This window comes from Ornithodoros turicata, chromosome 7, assembly GCF_037126465.1.
Source record: "Ornithodoros turicata isolate Travis chromosome 7, ASM3712646v1, whole genome shotgun sequence".
In the NCBI taxonomy this organism is placed as follows: domain Eukaryota; kingdom Metazoa; phylum Arthropoda; class Arachnida; order Ixodida; family Argasidae; genus Ornithodoros; species Ornithodoros turicata.
The window spans coordinates 46,766,324-46,786,739 of record NC_088207.1 but is presented as its reverse complement, the minus strand read 5'-3'; the positions used below and the strand labels follow the sequence as shown (position 1 = coordinate 46,786,739).

Below are 20,416 nucleotides of genomic sequence, written 5' to 3'. Positions count from 1 at the left end.
TGAGTAATGATGTTTGGTATGTACAAGCGGTGATCGATGACAGCATAAGATGAAAAATGACAGTGAGATATGGCATGGTGCATGCGATGCACAGGGGATGGACAAAATTTTCACACACGGTTCACATCCCAACAGGTGGTCGGTGGTATCAATAGTGGTGACCGACACGACATGGTAAAACGGGCACTAAGTTGACGCCACAAGGCTCGCGTGGTTGTAACTTTAACAGCGAGTTCATCTAAATTCCTTGCTGCTGATCTGCTTGCGCATAGCTGTTTGGAGGAAGACACTCACGGTGCTGCACGGCAGGATCTCCTTCAACAGCTAGAGGATATCGTTCCGACAAGATTGGCACAAGACAAAAATACAGTTGAAATAGGAAAGCGTCTGACAGACGGACACAAGACACTCGCAACCATGCTCGCAATCGCCCGCCGAATCTCGCAGCCGCCGGAAGCGGAAATGGTACGATGTCTGTACGATGTCAAGTTTTACATTTAATGCGCGAAATGTTTACAGTTCGTTAAATGTGGTATTGTTTATTTCTCTTCTTTTGTATGTGTATTTCTTTCATAACAAGAAACAATAAACATTATGCAAATGTGACAAAAAAAAAAAAAAAACGCGTCACCGATACGAAGAGCGGCTCCTATCCACTCACGAATCCAATCAGAATCCGATCCATCCGTGCTGTTGGCGGCATTTGTAACCGCTGGAACGCTTCAAGTTCTGAAACTTTTTGTCCATGTGCGCGTGTTATAGTGACAGTTTTGGCGATCTACAGGGGTGCTGACTTTCGATAACTTCCCGTTTTGCTGCCACCTTCGACTTTCCGCGCACGATGTCTGCGGTGGTCTGCCTAGTCGAAATTGACGGGACAGATCTAAAGCGAAAGTTTCAGTTCGACTCCAGGACAACCCTCGGCAATCTGAAAGGTGCAATACAAGGATGTACCCTACTGGGCAGCAGCGTACAGTGCGACAGCGTACTGTTCAAGGTATTGCTATTTTTCCTATTACTTTCATTGCAGCAATCTTACGCTACAGCGCATAGCGTTCAGACGGTAACATGCGCCGTATTTCTTTGGCACGATGGGTGTGAAATGCTATCTTGCTACGTAACGTACGTTTTGGCTTTGTTAAGCGCGTTTGTCTGTTTATATAGTATGTTGCCAGTGTTGTTTGGTTCCGCAGTTCTTGCAAGTCATTTTTCTTTAGCAATGGTAAGCGTCTGTTGCAATTTTGGTTTCCGTAGTGGTTTCGAGACGCAGTTTGGGGGGTTGCAAAGACGCCACGGGTAAAAACGGAGAGCCAGAAGCTGGAAACGGTAAGGCAGCTTACCGAAGTTTGGGACAAAGTACTCGCGAGACCATATTTGTGGTGTGGCATCATACTTCATGAATTCTGCAGGATAACACCTTTAGCAGCAAGTAATAGCAGAATGCGTACTTGCCACTTGCAGATGTTTGACAAAGACTTCAACTGTTTTGTCACCCTTGTGGACGACGATGTCATCCCTCACTTGGCTACAATACGGGTGACGAAAAGAGATGGTGTGAGCACTGACGAAGGAGAGAAGGCGCCCCTGTTAGACTGCATGAATTTGCCCACTCTAACGTCCTCATCAGTCGACTCAGTTCCAACATGGGTAGAGTCAACATCAGCCTCTGACTTAGGGGAACCCACACCTGGAACCAGTTGTGTTGTGGCACAGAACATGTAAGAAATTACAGGACTGTCCTTGTGTGACTGACACTGTTTTCCTGCCATAATCATATGACTGGAAAGCATGCTGTTACTGATCTCTCTGAGGGTAATGATGTGCACATTTACCTGAAACCTTATAAGGAGGATGTATGTGTACAGTCGCGATGATAGCATGGTGCTGGCTGTGGGAGCCATAAATGACGATGTTGCATTGTCCTATAAGATATCCCGCCATTAACCTCAGTGGTAATCGTATTGCCAACCTACATATTTTTTGCCATTCCTTCAGTATGACCTGATTTTATGGATAATGTCAGTGCCTGGTGTTAAACATTTCCGGTCGCTAGCAGCACAGAGTGCTTTTGTTTAAAGGGTAAAGGGTGCTCCACAAGAAAAATGAGCCTTACTTTTCTTTTATCATACTCTTTGTGAAGCGCTCGGTGTTGTTTAAACAAAGATAGCCTGTATATTACATACAGGGTGGTTCAGTTAGATTCCTGCAAACAGGTGATGCCAATCGAATATATATATATATATTTTTTTACAAGTATATGTCCGATACCACATACAAGTTGCGTGCGACGTGAATGACTTGAAGGTGCTCATTATTTAAATAAAAATTCATATAAGTTTTGTGAAAAATATAGCTTCTTAAACAGGGCGCTGTCATTATAAAAATGGGTGCTACCCCTATTCGTACCTTCACTGGACACCTTTAAAAAAAAAAAACTACTGCCAAACCAGGTCATTTGCTGCAGTAAATTATCGGTTTTGGTTTACATATTTTTGTCGCGGTGAAGCACAAAAGGACACTCTTTCACTCCCTTTTTCAAAAATGAGTTATGTGTTCTGGAGCTTGCTTTGCAACAGAGGCGGTAAAAAAAGAATAGCAGCCCCAAACAGGCTTCACACTCATTCGCCAGGCATGCCAGTACACTGAATGGTATACATCCGCTTTGACTGATCGTGAGATGCCCTTCAGCTAGATATCCCGTCATTTCACTGTGTAATGTTCACTGCAGTTTGAGACATTGTGTTGCGAATGTTGAGATATTGATGCACAGCGACCGCTAAAAGATGCACACATTTTGTGACATCTCCTGTTGATGCAAACTGATGGTACGAGATAACATGACTCTGCTGTGGTGCCTCAAATTATGACACTTCGGCTGTATTTCTCTGAAGCACTTTTTTCATGGCTTGCATGCTGAAACTTGCAGGAGTCGCCCAGACAACCGTGACGGCAAGGGTTATGTACTCCCAGATTTTGGTGGCCTGCATGCATCAATTGCCGCTGTGTCCAGTGGCAACCCCTTGAGGTCGTCCCTTGAAACTAAAATAGTTGACGCGGTGTATCAGTCAATGGTCGTTACCACACTGTAAGTACACCTTTCAGCACGTGGTTGTGGCTTTTGGCAAGGCTACATTTTGTCAGAACTGGGAAAAGTTAGCACACGGAGATTGCATGGCCTCTCCAATAACTTTTGTTCAATGTGTCCCCTTTTTTTTCTCCACTCCAGGTATCCATCTCATCTGTTCTACCACAAAGCTGTGAGCATGTTACTGGAGCGATATCCACATCTTGCGGACACCATTGGGGATGGATTTGTTAGTACCAGTATCCACTGATGTTTTTTCTTTTTTTATCCTATGACCACTCACTGAAAGGAAAAAAAAATTCAATTTTCTCTGCACCTCTTTGTAAGCGAGAGAAGCAGTGGTGACATTTTCTGCATTGTTCCGTGCATTCCTCGAGTTCAAAGTTAAGACCCTTGCCTCTCCCAGGTATAGTCTGCTTGTAGAAATATTGGTTTATCTGCTCCGCCTTTTACTTACTGAAATTAGGTGTACGACTTTATGTGCTTAACGCAGAAGCACTTCCTCAGCGAGTCTAAGGGGATTTTTGTTTGCAATGGTCTATACTCGCTACTGGAAGATGAACCCTGAGGTAAGGACAAAAAGGGGACGACACGACAGAATTTCCCCTTTGTCCTTATCTCAAGGTTCATCATCTAGTATGTCATACCAGCTACACTGCATCCTCTCTCTTCTAGTGGTCTATAGTGTCATCATAAGATATGCATTGGCATGTTCCCCTCACTTTTCTCTTGTCAGTGACATGCGTTTTGAAAGACAAGGATGAGTCGCTGATTTTTAATGAATTAGAGGTTGGAGCAACCGAAACATGTGCCACCATCTGGACAAAGTGCCGCACGCTAAAATTCTTTGCGAATTCGCAGATGAAGGGCTCGTCGTTGTCTCCAAAGAAATGCCATTGACAACAGGAAAACAAAGAATACAACATTGACTGTGCTTACTCTATTCGCGAGCCCTGCATGAAGAAATGCCCCTTAAATTTAATCTCCCTTCATCGCTGTATGAAAACCAAAGAAAAAAACGTGAAGGAAGTGGTCCCCTGCGTGGCGTGCTGCTCACACACAAAAAAGAAGCCTAACTGCCATTGCTTTTCAAATTTTGCAGAGCTCTTGGCTTGTAGCTCTGAAGAACAAGTTTAAAAATGAAAGGAGGAAACTGCAAAACAACCATGAAGTGCAAAAGCAGCGGGAAAAGTTCGGGAGCCATCGGCGCCGAGTTAGTAGCGAACGTGCCAACTCCGAGCTACAGCGAACCAGGCGACAGGTACAGGCACTGTTGCTGTTGCTCGAATTTCTCCCATCATGGGAGCTATAATGGGTTTGCCGCTTGTTTTTCACTTGGAACGGTTTTGTTGGGCCACCATGCACTCTTGTTTTGCTTTGCATGATTATTAGCTTTGTAGCTTTCGAACCACACTTTTGTCACATGCGCTGCATTTCTGTAGCTGCCAGTTCTTAATTTGAAGGTGCAGCAGTATCCATTATACTTAGGGCCTGACTTTTTCGCGTTTAATCCGAATCCGACCGATATTTCCCCCCCCACAAGGACATTAGAAAAATTCGAGTTTAACCCAAATTTACCCAAAAACCCATTCCAAAACCAACTCGTTAAGTCAGGCCCTAATTATATTTCACTTCACCTTAGGGCTTGTGCAACATTGTTTGGAGCACATCATTGATGGGACACTGATGGGACATTGATCAGAGGACCCTCCACATCAAGTGTCTTCAACATTCCTTTTTTTAGAATATTCCACTCGGGACAGATCATGAGGATGATGCAAGCCTTCAAGCGCACGAAGAATGGCTGAAGACTGAGCACAAGAAGAGGAGCCCCAATGAAGAGCAAATCAAGATACGCATGGCAGCAACTTACAAAGGAAGGTGCGCAAAGCTGGCGGTAATGCCTGTGCAAGCGTCATTAGAAACATACCCCTACATAATGATTGCAGAGCGGGTAAGATCACCAGCAATTGTCCTCGATGCATATTATAATGGCTTGCTTGGCTATCAGTTTTTCAGAGACTTCGAATGTCTCACGCAGCGGCTGGCTCTCTCTGCGGTCCAAGATGGCATTCAAGAGGTGGTCAATCTTACACTCAAAGGCACAATTTCCACCAGCAGTTCACTTCTTCAGATTGTGCAACAAATCCCCCACTTGGATGATGTCTGCTCAGCACGAAAAAAGCGTAAGCCACAACTTGTTGTAGTGTATGTTTGCATACGGCAGCCATTTGGTGATTACATTTGTTCTGTCACAGACCTTTTTGCTGTTGCTGCAGTGCGCATCATGTGCCGTTGCCTACGTGAGCCGGATGGCATCTCGCAGCTTTTCATTCATGAAGACGTAGATGTAAGTTTTTTTACTTGTGTACAACTTTGTCACATAGCTTAGGTTGCTGCTTAGTCATCGGTTTACATGAGACTGTGCATTAATACAGTGTGTGAGAAGGGTACAGTAAAAGCCTGTCAATTTGCCACTTGCGAATTCGAATTTCCAGATAATTCAAACATTCATGGTCCCGCCAGCTTCCCATAGACATCTATCTATAATGCCCCTCATGCCTCACATGCAGATCTCTCCTACTAAGGATAATGCCACCTCCCATGGTGGCACTGAGTGCCACCTCCCATGTAAAAAGGTAGCCTGCCAAAGTGATTTTTGCCATCTCAAAACTACCACCACTGATGTAAAAAATTAGAGCTGGTGCTTGTGTGTGTGGGATGAGGTCCGCCTTAGGAGTAGAACAGAATTGCACAATTCCGCAAAATTATGTGGCAAGCGTCTATCTCCATGCAGCGTACCAGAATCCATGAAGTTCCGCGAAATCCTCATAATTTTGACGGACTTCTTTACAAAGGAAACTTTGGGCGATTCCAGTTTTACCTGCGCTGGATATGGCTCTATTTCCTTTAACTTTTGTTAATACAAGCGCCTTTTAATTCAAACTTCTTTTGCGTCCCCATGAAGTTCTAATTAGCCAGCTTCTACTCTATCAGCTTTCGATGGTAATCTTATCTGTATTGTACAGGATGTCTGCTTTAATTGAAAGCAGAACACCTCACTAGCAGAGCAACAAAGGAAAACTGGATGACATCTTTGTGGTATGTACTTGCTTTACAAGGAGGCGCTACAGCACCTGTTTATAACAAAAATGCCACAAAAATATTTTTACAGCCCTGCTCATGAAGTGTTGTTTCCAGTGGAAGCAGACACCCCGTATTTCTTGCATTGGGAGGCCATTTGTTTTGTTATCCACCGTGTTTCTTCATTACCTGCCGTCGAGTTAATTGGCTAGTCGTTTCCAGCAGCATTGTGCTAACAACTGCATGCAGTGACAGTGGCCATTTTGATGCTGTGTATGCCACAAAGCTTCATCAGCCTCTGCTGCCACGTAATACTTGTCATTTGTTCTTCTTTATCTTCCATATTCCTATCACATGCTGCTCTGTATACTAATGAGCCTCTCAGGTACGATAACATCCCTTGAGCTCAGTATGTTGCTCTTTGGTTATGCAGTGTCTTTTTTTTTATTGGAGACAGCACGTCACAAAGAGAGCAATAAAAGAAAACTGGAGACTGTCTTCCTGCTAGTTGAGTTAGAGACAGGTGGTACTTGCTGTAGAGCACCAGTTTTTAACTGAAGTAGCAGAAAAAGTGTGAAGTGCTGTGTTTCCAATAAAAAAAAAAGAGAAATGCTGTGTTGGATATTCTTTACTATAATACTCAACTTCTGGTAATTTGTGTTTCAGCCTGAAGACTTCCCTTCGACACCTTGTGTGCGGTACACAGGAGCATCTCTAGAGGAGGCACAACACATGCACCTGCTAGTTGAAAGCCAGGAACTTTTTCGAATCATCAATGCAGAAGACGGTGTGGCTGCAATATTTGCTGCCTACTGGCTCTTTCAGGCCATGTATGATGCAAAAGTTTTCAACGTCCTCACGTATATCGAACACCAGTGGTTTAAGCTGGGTGTGACAAAGCCCAGAGCATCAGTCATCCGGCTTGTGAACAAAACTGTGAGTGGTTTGTGAATGTTCATGACCCCATTTAGTGCTGTAAGTTATTTTTTCAGCAGGTGCTCATCAACTAAAGCTTCCTTTTCTTTTGCTGAGTATCCTGTATAAAGTATGAAGAAAGACTTCTTTTTTTTTTCCCCCGGAGGTCAGGGTTGCACGTGGGAACAGTCATGTTACTCAACTTATTAGTGCATATACAGTGAGATGGTGTTAGTGCATTTTGTGTTTATGCTGCATTCTCATTAACATGTTTTCTTCAATATTGCATTGTTACATGCGAAGGTGCGTCAGCTGTTCCCTGCCTAGTCATATTACATGTAGGGTGCCCCAGTAACCGTAAAGTCAGTCTTACTAATATTCTATGCAACGTAAAAATATGCAGTGAATGGCCTGTCGGCGACCGAAAGTTTTGCCACGCGTTATAGGTAGCTTTATTTCATTTCAATTCGTGGAAATTCAGTTTTCTAACTTCGAAATTTGCCTGGTTAACCTACATTTTCTTTTTCTCATGGAAATAGAATGTCAGTTCCCAATTGCCCTGATTCTGCAAGGACGTACAGTCCCTAGCACAGCGAAAATTAGTGACGTAATTGAGCGAAACTGAGCACTTGGCTCCGCCTACCTCTGTTGCCCCCCCCCCTAATTCCTGAGCTCGAAAAACCCCAACGAAAGGAGGAAAGGCCACCACGACTAGCCAGGAAGAGAGGATTTTGGAAAAAGCACGTCACTTTTCGGCAGCCGTGATACGTGTGACTTTACGGACGCTGATTTCCGATCCTGTTCCTCCAGCTGGGCGTGACAGCCTTTCGTTGTTTTTCTATTTTTTTTTCTTTTTTTTTTTGCGCTAAGAAAAGGGCGATAAAGATAGGCGGAGCCAAGTGCTTTAGAAAATTTAGGAAGTTCAATTTAGAAAAATGAATTTCCACGGATTGAAATGAAGTAAGATTACCTGTGACGCGTGGTAAAACATTCGGTCATCGACAGGCCGTTGACTGCATATTTTCATGTTGCATAGAATATCAATTTTAGACTGCTTTCATGGCTACTGCGACATGTATATCCTGCCACAACATTGTTTGTGTTGAGTAACTTTCTCTTATTTATTGAGTATTTATTTTAGTCAGAGCTTACTTAGCCACTTAGCCACTGACTTAGATATGACTTTTGGTTTCACCGTGCCAACAGGTGGGCACTGCTTTGGAAATTTTACGTCACTGTTCAAGTGAATGTCTAACACAATAAGCACATTTAACTATAGTTGGAAGTTCTGAAAAAATGGATGTTGGATAGGAGTCCGCACAACTGCTTTTTAAAATTTTGCCAGCAGCATACAGAGTACTGTTTATGCTACGTTCATTATGGTTGTAACATACCCGTACCTCAGAAGAGAAAGTGTTCCCTTATCAGTATATCAGCTATCTTGGCACATGTCCTGAAACCCTGTGGTCTTGTGCATGAACGGACACCGATCTGGTTCCAGTATTGCCATCTTACAAGTGCTATCATCCCTGTGTGCTTTCGTGGCAGTGGTATCAACTTATTTGTGTTAGAATTTTATGAGACTATGCAAATAAAGTGTCACATATCGTTATTTTCCATCTGCATTTTCTTTCAGGCACACATTTTTCTCACCTACACCCTTCTTAGTAGGGTGTAAATTTGGCAAGGGGTGTTGATATACACCTCAAAAGGAGTCAGTTATGGTACCTGGGGTGTAACCAAAAAAAAGGAGTATAATTACACCATTTTTTGGGAGGGTGTAAGGCTGGCCAAGGGTGTTAAGATACACCTAAAATGGAGTCAGTTATGGTATGTGTGAATTACACCCCAAAAGGTGTTCTGGATTTAACAGAGTGGAGTGGCCATGACGTTAGGAGGAAGACAACATTAGCTCTCATCTTCCACTGAAAACTTGTCGGCTACGCGGGACATGGTGCGACGCTGACCACGCACAGTTCGGTCGAGCCGGATGACGTCACGCCACGAGCCACCGGATTGGCTCTCCCACAAGCGTCACGGAGGGACGTCACTCACTCTCGGAAGGAGAGGGAGAGATATTCTAGAGCGCGTGCAGATGAGAGGCCTCTCTCGCGCGCGCGTTCTACAGGCCAACTATACGATTATTTGTTCTCGTGCGAGGACGCAACATATATTGGGAGGTTTTCACTGTATATTTAATATCGTATATGCGTTTGAAAATAAACCCTGACGTGGGCTCCATCGAGAAGAGATATTTCGAGAATATATATTATACACACGGTTGGCACGCCACAACGGAGTGAATCGCACGTAGCCCGACTACTTGGAAACGCTCTTTATCAAACACGGCGCAGCAGCGCTAATGATTAATGTGCGCCTTTACCTTACGCGACATCTTGTCTATTAGGCACCACGGATATCAGTCAACGTCATTTATATCCCTCCTTCGGCAACCATGTCGTCCGCTTGAAGCATTAGCGACACTCCAAGAGCAAAGGCTAACGCTTATAAAAGAGCAAATTTTATCGATTTTTTTAAAGAGCCAGCTGCGTTAACGTTTCGGCGCCCCACTATAGCGTGGAAGTAGGACGCTGTTCAAGAAGTAGCAAACCTGTCACAAAATGTTTTCAACACACAGGGCTATACCAGCAGAACATCAGACACTGCTGCACAAGCAATCGCTTCTCGCTTCTCTGTGATGCCTTGTGGTAGCAGACGCACTTCTGAAAATGAATTGCTTCCGCCGCTGTCATTGTCCTGCCACAACAGCAAAAAAATGCAACACCTGCCAGTACTGCACCTCTACTCTTCGAACACCCGCAGTTATTTTGCGTTGAGAAATTGGCAAAGTAAAATGACTCCCGCCCGCAGCGATTCGTGCACACAGAAGCGGTACGAACCGGAAGCCGAAGACGCTATGGGGGCGCTCGCGGCTGTTAGAGGGTTCCGCAAAGTTTCGGAGGCAAAAAGCGTGTGAGACCAACGACCCACCTGCGGTCGTTGTCACGCTGCAGCTATAGAAGAAGCCAACAATGAAAATAAAAATTATGATCTTACATATGGCTCTAAATATAGGTATATAGGTATCGCTTGCGGTGCTGTTCCGGGAAGATCTTTTCTTGATCTATCGTGATATTTCTGAAGGCACGAATGGGATCAAACGAGAAAGCCTGCGTTGTTCTTTACATACGTTGTGTGCTCGCATATTTTATTCATAATATATTTATATAATAATTATATTGATGATAATATTTGTGAAGATTATCCTGCTCACACTTTCATTTGTTCACTGTATATGTAAGAAATAATTTGCCGGAGTCAAACAGGCATGACTTTGCGCTAATGTCGGATACAATTATTATTACATATCAACTTTTCGTAAGCACTTAAAGTGCGAGGTAAAACTGTATTTGCTACTATGCCACGTGCCTACTTTTCACGAAACTGCAGTCTGTTACAAAAGCAAAATGTCCCTTGCATACAGCAGAACTGTTTCAGGAAGAAACACAGCTAAATTTTTATTTTTTAGTTTTAGTTTCGGAAACAGCTGGGAACATGGAATACGCACTATCTGGGCAGGGTCATCCAACCGCACTGTATACTGTGCCTGTGCTGTGATGCAACGAAGGCAAACTTTTCGCATGTAAGCGGCAACACGCGTTTCCAAATGATTCCACAGGCTTGCGTGATCTTCTTCACGCGGGTACAAAATAACCGTAACCTCGCCGCGTCCTTCGATACCCATTCCTCTACTACACCACCAATTACACTCGCAGTAACTCAATCATTACAGGAGGGGTTCACTTCTACGATGGCTTCCCCCGAGCACCAGATGTACCGCACGCGACCTGCATCCACGAGTACAGACCGGGAGAACAGAGACCTCGTTCCACGAACTAAATGACATGGTAACTCTACGATGAGACAAAAAAAAAAAAAAAAAAGAAGAAAAATGCACGCCACAAACTTTGGAAAATCACGATGCCAGGGAACAGAAACGCACCCAGAAGGCACGTCCTCGAGACACCTGCCTGGGCTTAGCCCAGTTCCGCCAGCTGCGCCCGCTTGAGGAAGCGAACAACCCCATAGGGGTTTCTTTTCTTTTGCCAAAGTTCTCTAGTGAACACGCCCATGTCAAGAGCGTGAGCGACGTCATAATCAATGCACGATGATGCCGTTCCGTTGGCGCACCTCGAGCACCAACGAGTTCTAGAGGACGACGCGAACAATGGGATCCTATTGACCGCGTGGAGCACGTGGACGTCTCGACATATGTAATCTTCCGAGTATGTCGTCGGTGAGAGTAAGCGGTGACTAGTGTTTCCGTGCACCAAACGGAAACTCGGAGCTGGCACCAGACGGAACCGCCGTCACACGAACAAATCAAGGTTCAGCTATATTCTGGGCTATAGATATGCCACCCTATATAAAGGCATAGTGCAAGAAGCTACTGAAGCCGTGTGCCGTATTTTAGCGAAACTTTTGCCTCTTTCTTCACTAAGCGATGATGGAGTCAATCCACGTCACAAAATACAAGGTAACACCTGGGCCAACTCAAACTTTGCAGCTTTGTCGACAATAGGGAGTTCTATAGGGAACTAAAGACGCTTCTGGAGTTCGAGTTCCCTATCAGTAACATCAAATCAGAGCGCGGAGGGACAGACTTTACCGACGTACGACTCACCGTAGCATGAAACGGGCTCCTTCCCCCCACCTCCCGACTCCTTATTCGAGTGTAATGGTCGGCCAACAACGAGAGGCCGCACGTTCCGGGAATGGCACAGCATATCCCGCAAGTGATTCGCGGTTAACGAAGACTTAGACCTTCTACGTGTCGTACTGCGCGAAAAGCCTTACTAATGTCCTTAAAATCCACTACTAGATGGCGCTGCCGTTTATGGTACGGTGTCGTAGCGCTTGAAAGAGCGTGGTTCTCCTAAAACACTTTCTCTATCGTTGTGGAAGGCAAGACAGCGGAGAGGAATGACGATGTGTTTTTTTACGTTGAATCAACTAGAATGAACGCCATGTCTGTCACGTGAGTGTAACAGACAGGGACTCGTCATCTTCTTTGGTGATATCTTCAACAGTCGTGACGGTACGAAAGCGGTAAGGTCACGGTATAGTACACTCACGGTCAACACAAACTCTCCAACAGTTTCGTAGACTTTCAGGGAAACCATTTGCATATACACTTTCTCTCACGAAAACGAACAAGAAGAATCTGCCAATGCGATGACGTGTATTAGTCCACGAACGTAATCAGAGCGTAAACTCCTTCCGCAACCAAAGCTTCGTCCATAAGCCTTCACAATCAGTTGCAGTTCAACGTGGGTTATTCACCTCCAGCCCGCTCGCATGCTATGCAAACTTTCCCGATCCAAATTGGAATGTCGGAACCGAAAGTAACGCGCACACTTTTAATCGCTCCCTTCGAGACGGCAACACAAAGTATGTACACCTTTTATATTTCTTACGTGATAACAGCGGTGCAAACAACGGCTCACCCAATAAACCCAGCCGACCACACAGAAAAAACGAGAAAGTGCGAGACTTCCATGTCTCGCACAAAGCGCTATGGCGTGCGTGCTCGAACTCCGAAAAGATTCTCTCCCTCCCTCCGAAGCTCCACAGCAAGAAAAGCCAAGAGAAGGAGCCCGTCTGAGAAACAAAAGGCGCCGCTTCGCGATAAGGGATATACGACCACCAGAAACATTATGATGGAACGCTTAACAGCTTCACCGCGGCGAGAAGAAGAAGCAGAAAGGGAGGATACGTTCCGAGTTTGTCTGTGGACAGCTGATCATTACATTAAAACGTGACTGTGGGTAAAAGAAAGAATTAAAAAAAACGAGTGCCGAATACAACACGCTGTTTACTAGTGGGAACACACGAGAGACGACAGCACACACACACACAAAAAAAAAAAAAAACCCTATACCCATCGTATTTATCCGCTTCATTTTTGTTCAGCGCCAACTACTTTGTCTGCAGAACATTTATGCGCCTTTTTGCCTCTTCTTTCACCCGTCACCGATGCATTATAAAATAGCTAGCACGGAGGAAGCAACAGCACAATAAGGACAACGGCACCCAGTGCTGTAATCTTCTGGTAATCCTTCGATTTACGAGCAGGCGGTGGGGAAACAGAGGGTGAGACAGCAGCGCCATTTCAGCTCCTGGCAACCAAGAGTGTAGAGGGGAGGGGGGGTATCGGCCATAACTTCCGGTACATCTGCCCCACTTCCGTCGTTTAGGAGCACGAGAGCGTTGTTGTGTGCGTGGGCGGGAGAAGAATGTTGCGTCTCTCGGACAAGGCTGCTTCTACAAGGTAAACCCAGCTGACGCCTGCGTCCGACCCAGATTGGTTGGTGCAAACCCAGTGGGGGGCGACTCCTACATCTATAAATGACACCAACATATGGCGCTTTCAGTAGCATGTTCGCACTGACACAGTCGTTCAGCAAGAAAGGATCTCCGACGGGGAAGTTTCTGTCTTCGCCGCGAATCGATATGGGACGCCAAGCAACCACTCAGTGCTACCGGCTCTATTGCAGCACGCACGCTGTATAGATGCCAGCGGTTTATAGTAGCCCTGATTGTCAGGGTAATGTTAGACGTAGTTTGAGAGAGCTCTTGTTCTCATCTTGATAAGGGTAACTCGAAGTGCACACAGCTGATTGAGACGCCATATACGATGGCCCTTCCTCGATACCGGATGATCTTTTCGAGAAAAAAATAAAAATAAAAAGGGCGGGATCCTATCACCGAACGTCTGCATTTCACGTAAAGGCTCTTTTCACGTCGCCATTTCGGTGAGGGGCCGTCACAACGACGACGTGAACTTTCGTATAACGTATGACGGACGCCCGTATAACGAATGGACGCATATGACGAACTTTGAGACAGCACGCATTAATTAATGCTCGGAAACTCGCATTCCCCGGATGACATTTTCTAGGAATCAAGTGCACCGACGTTCAGAGTACATGGTATTCCCGTACTGCTCGGGATCGACATAGTTTTAGAGATATAAGTGCGAGGCACCCATGACGGTTTATACAATCGAAACCATCTTGAAATACGAAGGAGCGTGCATACATGCAAGTTGCGCAAGACGAGTTTCCGTAATTTTTAAGTTGAACAATTGGATATTAACTGCTGAGTGAAATGTTCTTTAAGGAGCAAGGAAGCAACATTTAGGGTTGCTGGAAACCATACTAAATTCGCCAAAGAGTATCTATAATGCAAATATTGTCGCTGAACACTTACAAAGTCCTTACAAAGAACCACGGATGCGCGGAACCCGCTGCCGTGACGACTGTGGACGTTCATCTGTCCCCAAGAAGTCCCCATCTGTCACTGAAACCACGCCTCCTATAACGGGCATGTCGCGGCGCTCACCACATAGACTTCGGTTGTCTCATCGCAGCCTGGTGACGTCACGCCTCGAGCCACATGATTGGCACTCCTAGGCGCGTCATGGGAGATGTCCACCGCGCTCATTCTTTTACGGGGTTCTCGGAAGGAGTGCAAGGGATTCTAGACCGCGTACATCTCGAGTATCAAAGCCGAGTCTCGATTACTTGTCGTGCAATCCGTCGCAAGAAAAAAGATGGAGGAGGCTCACGCTGTTCTTTTAAGGGCTGACATTCCGGAGTATCCGACACAGATGTACCGAAGCAGGTCTAAGTGCCAAGTTATGAAAGAATGTCGCACCGTCGTGTTTCATCGCATTTGTGCTCGATGATATGACTCACATGTTTAAATGTTTTCCAGTCCAGAGACGGCTGCGTGAAAGAAACGCATCGGCTTACCTGAAACAGAGACAAAAAGGTGGGCTGTTAGTGAAAGGTCACAGTGTTGCGAGTAACAGATCATAGACCACACATAAGCTGCTTGCGTAACCTGAGCCGAGAACATGAGAATTTTCGAGGGACTTTAAAAGTAGATTTAGTTCGAGGAGCCCCACGTGTTCTATGCTTACCCAAGCAGCACAATGTACTGAAAGTCGAGTGCAATAGGGGTGGACGGGTAAGTGGAAGGCCTTGAACAGACTGGTGAAACTAAAGAACATTGATAAGACACATACCGTCCACCCCTATTGCTCGATTTCCAGTACATTGTGCTGCTTGGGTATGTACGACGGGCTGTTGCTCGTAAGGAGAAGACACTGTTTGGAAAACACATCACGCTGACGCTATATTATCAATTATCTGCACTTCAAAGGAGTCATCACGCCAACTCGTAGACGAAATATCGTGTTTACTCGCATAATGAACGCACCACTCGGCCCAAAAAAGTTATGTCGTGGTAGGGGTTCGTTAATTGGGCGAGTGATTTACTGCACTGTCTTGAAATATGGATATACTGAAAAAAAAAAGTTCACGCTATACGTGTTTCTTCGTGCTGCATCAAACGGGCACTGTTGGAACATCCGGAATTGTTCAACACTCGTTCCGTGCACAGGTCGAACGTGTGCACTACGCCGAAATCATAGTCCTTCTTACAGGCAGCCATTTCAATGACGTGGCGAGAAGTGAAAAGCTATCAAACCGAAAGCAAATCTCAGACCCAATACGAGCTCGGTGCTCCGAGCAGTAAAGCTCTACGACATTCCGAATGTGCATACGTACATCCTAGAGCAGCCCGAACACACAGACAAACACACGGAAAGACCGGTGATAACCGACGTAAAACCAGTTCCCCATCGACCAAAAGGAAGAAAAACAGGAAGAAGAAAAAAGCCGGCACACAAAATAACGTGATACACATTGCCGATATCCGAGGATCAAGGTTGTTAGACAGGACCCGGCGGCGGCGAGACATGGAGAATTCACGAGCACTAACATCCTGGCGAACCTGTCATGGCAGACCCCACGTGACGTCATCACGCGGAAAAGCAGTCCCAGGACGAAGAACAAATAAATGCCCGTCAAAGAGGGGGAACGAAAGCAAAGCGATGGGGGAAGTGGGGGGGGGGGGGTAGTTTGACGAGACGTAACAATGGATGCGTTTCGAAAGCCTTGGGAGAACGAAAAGAAATAAAAAGGCGTCGTCAAGATGTTGGAAGCAAACTACACTCTGAGAGGTTTGCGTGCATACTTGAGTGGCGGTCTGGGCCGCAGAAAGCGTGGAGGCCACGTAAACTATGATTAGAGCTTGCAGGCTTGACTGCTTCGTAAGCGTTGAAAGCTTTATCGGGGAACGCGGAGATGGTTACAAAGTGTCCGGCGGTCTTTCGCAGGATGAAGGAAGACCTGCCGCAAAGGAGAAGGGTGGTGGATGCTAAGCTCGGCGTTGGATACATGTTTTTTGGGGTCTTCAAGGGGAAGAGATCGTCTTAGCTTGCGGGCTCAAAGCTTAATGTGCGTCCGAAATTTTCGTACGCAGGTGGTAGAAAGAGCTACACACTGTGATGAAGCTTACTGCTCAATATAATTAGCTTTTACGAAGAGTTGAACTATAAAAGCTGAAGATGAACTTTGAAATGTATGACAGAACTGATGTTCTGAGGCTAGAACAACATAGAAAGGACAAATACATGCAAAGCCTCAAATTGCCTAAGAAATTAACGATGAAAGCTTTGGAAGTCACTGAAAAGGTTAGCCAGCTGTAGGACTCGAACCCACATCTTCTGGATTACCAGAAGATGTGGGTTCGAGTCCTACAGCTGGCTAACCTTTTCAGTGACTTTCATCTCTGAAATGCATTTACTCATTCTCTGCCACGGGTGTAGGAGCTTTAGTGCTTGCAGTTTTGCTAACCAGCTTGCCTTTAGAACAAGAAATGATGACCTGAAAGTCCTGCATGCGATCTGCGTAGCATTATAACGAGACAGCTACGTGAAAGAATGTAGCAAGTCAGGACTTCATTATCATGTTCTAACCATCAACATCCAAGTGGAGAGTTGAGTTCATGTGATGAGGATTACATGAGGGTGAAATGAGCTTAGGAGAGGCTGGTAAGGTAAAGTGACGTAAAAAAGTGACGTGTAGGTTGTGACGTAAGGTGTAAAGCAGGGTTTTATCGGGAATCGACATCAAGACTGCATGCTCAGCTCATTCGCCACACTGGACATGAATGAGCATTCTCACGAGTGAGTTCTGCGCATGCTCATATTCTGGTTTACTCATTCATGCGCACTCATCTATCCTTCCGCTCCCCGTTTGCTCACTCATACCTCAGCTCATTCGCCACATTGATCATGAATGAGCATGAGTGACTCTTGCCGAAGTATGGCCTTCAGAACAAAGAGTACAATGCTCAGCTTTTTGGACACTACACATTCCCACACCTTAAAAAAAAAATAGAGTACAACTGCAGATTATATTCCCCTACACTCCAATTAATCCCCACCTTGGTCTCGTGACCTGAAATTTACTCCCAAACACTGCAAATAATCCATAAGGTTCACATAAACTTCCGTTCATTTAGTCGTCCCGAAAGGGAGTAGTGGTTGTGACAATGCATTCTAAACCCAGAATGAACAAAACTTACTCCTTCCTGCATAAAAAGGCCGAAACTTTATTAGTTTGCGGCAAAAACTTCCATGAAACACTACACTTGACATTTAAAAAGAGTAAATAAGCCCTTCCTCAGCGCTTCATTTACTTCGCGCGGGCCCAGGTCATCGTTCCGGGCCATGACTAGGGGAGACTGAGTTATGCTGAGCGTAAGCAAACACCGTAATCCTCCTTTGCCGTGCAGAGCAAACACAAGGCTTTCGGGCGTCGACAAACACAGTGCAGGGAAGAAAAAAGACGCACACACGGATAAAAAGAAATAAAGGGGGCGAGGTACACATTGAAAGAGCAGGAGCTGTTTTAGCACGAGTATATCAATGGTGAAGATTCTGCTTGGTACAGGATTTATCGCGGAGTGATGACAGCTGACTACAGCTAGCGGAGTTTCCGGACCGTCTGGCTGCGAAAATCATGTATAAGCACGTGGGACTTTCCCGGCGTGTTAAAATGGGACACTGGTTCCGGAATTGACGATGTGGATGACGACATTTGTGAAGTGCAGCTTGGTTAATACAGGCGTCAGAAAGCTTTCTTTTTCTCCATACACTCTCTCCCTGAGTGCGGAACCTCACCCCACATCGGGGCTCACCATCAGTGGGAGTAAAGGTAAAGATCGCTGTTTCGATAAAGGTACCGTAGTCATTTCATCGCGCGACACGCACAGAGCCTATACCACGAGCACACAGTGCGTGAAACAGGTCGTCCTAACAGGACTAAAAAAATTCCCGAACAGAGACGTCAAATTTGTGCTGAAAACGCTCCGTCCTGTCGAAATACTCGAACACCAGCATTTTCTATTATTGTTATTTTATTTATTTTGTATTTTTTCGCGATTAAAGCGCCTCCTTTACGTTCATCACCTGGTTGTCAGCGCTACATCGCACTAAGAAGGTAGTGCTTGTAACGTTTAAATCACCCAACACGCCGCTGTAAAAGACGTAAGAAAGAGCTCAGCAAAATTCCAATCTCTCCTCCCCACAACCAGTCTTAACGTTTGTGACTGCGTAACACTCTGTATAATGCCATTCCCCTCGAGGCACAGACTGTATAAGGACGCACAAATCATACCCGCCACCGCAGTGGTATACACAACGTCTTGTCACTACACTAACAAGTACATAGCTTATATAGGATCCTATAAAGCGCCCCTCTACTATACGGCCTCTCCAACTGTGAGAACGAACCAAGGGCTGCTTTGTTTCTTCCGCGATATATCGTCGTCTTTCTAGACAATACGCGAGGCTCTGGCGGCAGAACAGAAACCAGACGAGAAAGACCAATAGCGAAGAGGCGGATTAAGGACCGGTGACGTTGTACAGGGTAAGAGAAGGGCTATTTTGTAGACCATTGCCGTTTTTCTCTGTGTTTTCGGCCTACACGCTATTCTTGTCTTCGGCAGAGGGCCAGAGGAGCTTCGCTCGCTGACAGCCGGAAGACAAACAGCAAGAAAACCTTGCCGTCGTATACAAGAAGAGATGAGAGCTTGTGGAAGAGACAGAGAGAAAATGAAAATATTAAGCCACGTTCAAAGCTGTTGAAAGCCTGGCGCGCGGTGTACATAGTTCAGCCGCGATGGAATGAGTTGGGACGCTGTTGCAATGGGCAGGGGGTGACGTTGCGTCTCATAAAAGTTATACGGTGTAAGCAGTTTTTCAGTGCGTAACGCTTGAGGGGGTGGTGACACATAAATTAAGATTGTTATATGCGTCGATGTGAGGCAGCACTGCAAAATTTACAGTGAAAGGGGTAGTAGACACGTAAGAAGGAGTAATGTTGTGTCGAGAACCAATGGGGTCTCCTCCCGCTCCGCTGACGCCAGAGCTTGACGTGGAAGTTTGTTCGAGGGTTTGTATCTTGCAAACTACGACACGAAGAAGAAGAATTCTTCTGGCCTGAGTACTGTCGCCTGTAGTAGGATGTCTGAATTCTGCAACGACCCACATCTATGTCACAACTTATTTAAAACGTCCAACTCCTTCTGAGATACGCTTTCGAAAACCTGAGTTCAGAAAATAATTCAGCGTGTTCTCTGCACGTTTTGCGGGACTCCGATTATTTTACTCACGCATATATACGTATACAAGAACCCCTTACATGAAGGGGTCTCACGGTTGTTTGATTCGTAAACGCGTAGTCGAATGTGGAACAATGACGCTCGACTGTTTCCACCAACAGACTTCGCCTGTTATACAGGTCTATACCGTAAGCACTCAAATCTCGACAAATTTTCATCAGATGCCCGGGACACTGGGAACTCCATAAATCCCGCACTAGAACAGCTGTATACCCCAATAAGCTATAGTCGCCTTCACGGCACCGAGCCCCTAATTCCAGCTTTTAAATTTAGCCTGCCCGTTCACACTTCCGTCGGCCGTCACAAGTGGAGTGAGGGACCCTTTAAACTCAAATTGGCAGCCAAAAACGAATTCCCTTCTCAAGTTCGTCTCCTTGCGAAAGAGCACACCCCACGTGAGAGGCCAGCAAAAAGGGAACGACGCTTTGAATTTACTTTACGACGACGGACCAAAAGAGACACAAAGGGTGAACCACATGACGGTGCAGTGGAGGTGGAAAAAAGGAATATACGAAACGGGTGTAGAAGAAAAGGTCCCCTCAAAAGTGCATCCCACAAACAACAACAACAACAACAACTTTATTGTTAGGTGATGAATGGGGAGTTTCATCGCTAGGGGCGATACTCTACCCCGCACAATAGCACTAGTAAATAGCTTACCTGCTCTTTTATTGGTTTGCGCTCGTTGGCAAGACAGTTTTACTACCGTGTACACAGTGCATTCACTAAAGT

General features: G+C 45.5%; 1 protein-coding gene and 2 long non-coding RNA genes across 3 annotated transcripts in view; 2 read left to right on the top strand and 1 right to left on the bottom strand.

The window, feature by feature from the left end:
- LOC135401306 (uncharacterized) overlaps positions 1-20,416 on the bottom strand; it is a 139,157-nt gene that overhangs the window by 101,088 nt on the left and 17,653 nt on the right. The gene's annotated exons all lie outside the window — the stretch shown is intronic.
- Positions 1,698-3,743, top strand: LOC135399962 (uncharacterized). Its single transcript, XR_010424469.1, has 3 exons — positions 1,698-1,718; positions 2,927-3,085; positions 3,227-3,743. It is a non-coding gene; the product is annotated as an uncharacterized LOC135399962 (long non-coding RNA).
- Positions 4,132-5,416, top strand: LOC135399961 (uncharacterized). Its single transcript, XR_010424468.1, has 4 exons — positions 4,132-4,346; positions 4,830-5,039; positions 5,097-5,271; positions 5,344-5,416. It is a non-coding gene; the product is annotated as an uncharacterized LOC135399961 (long non-coding RNA).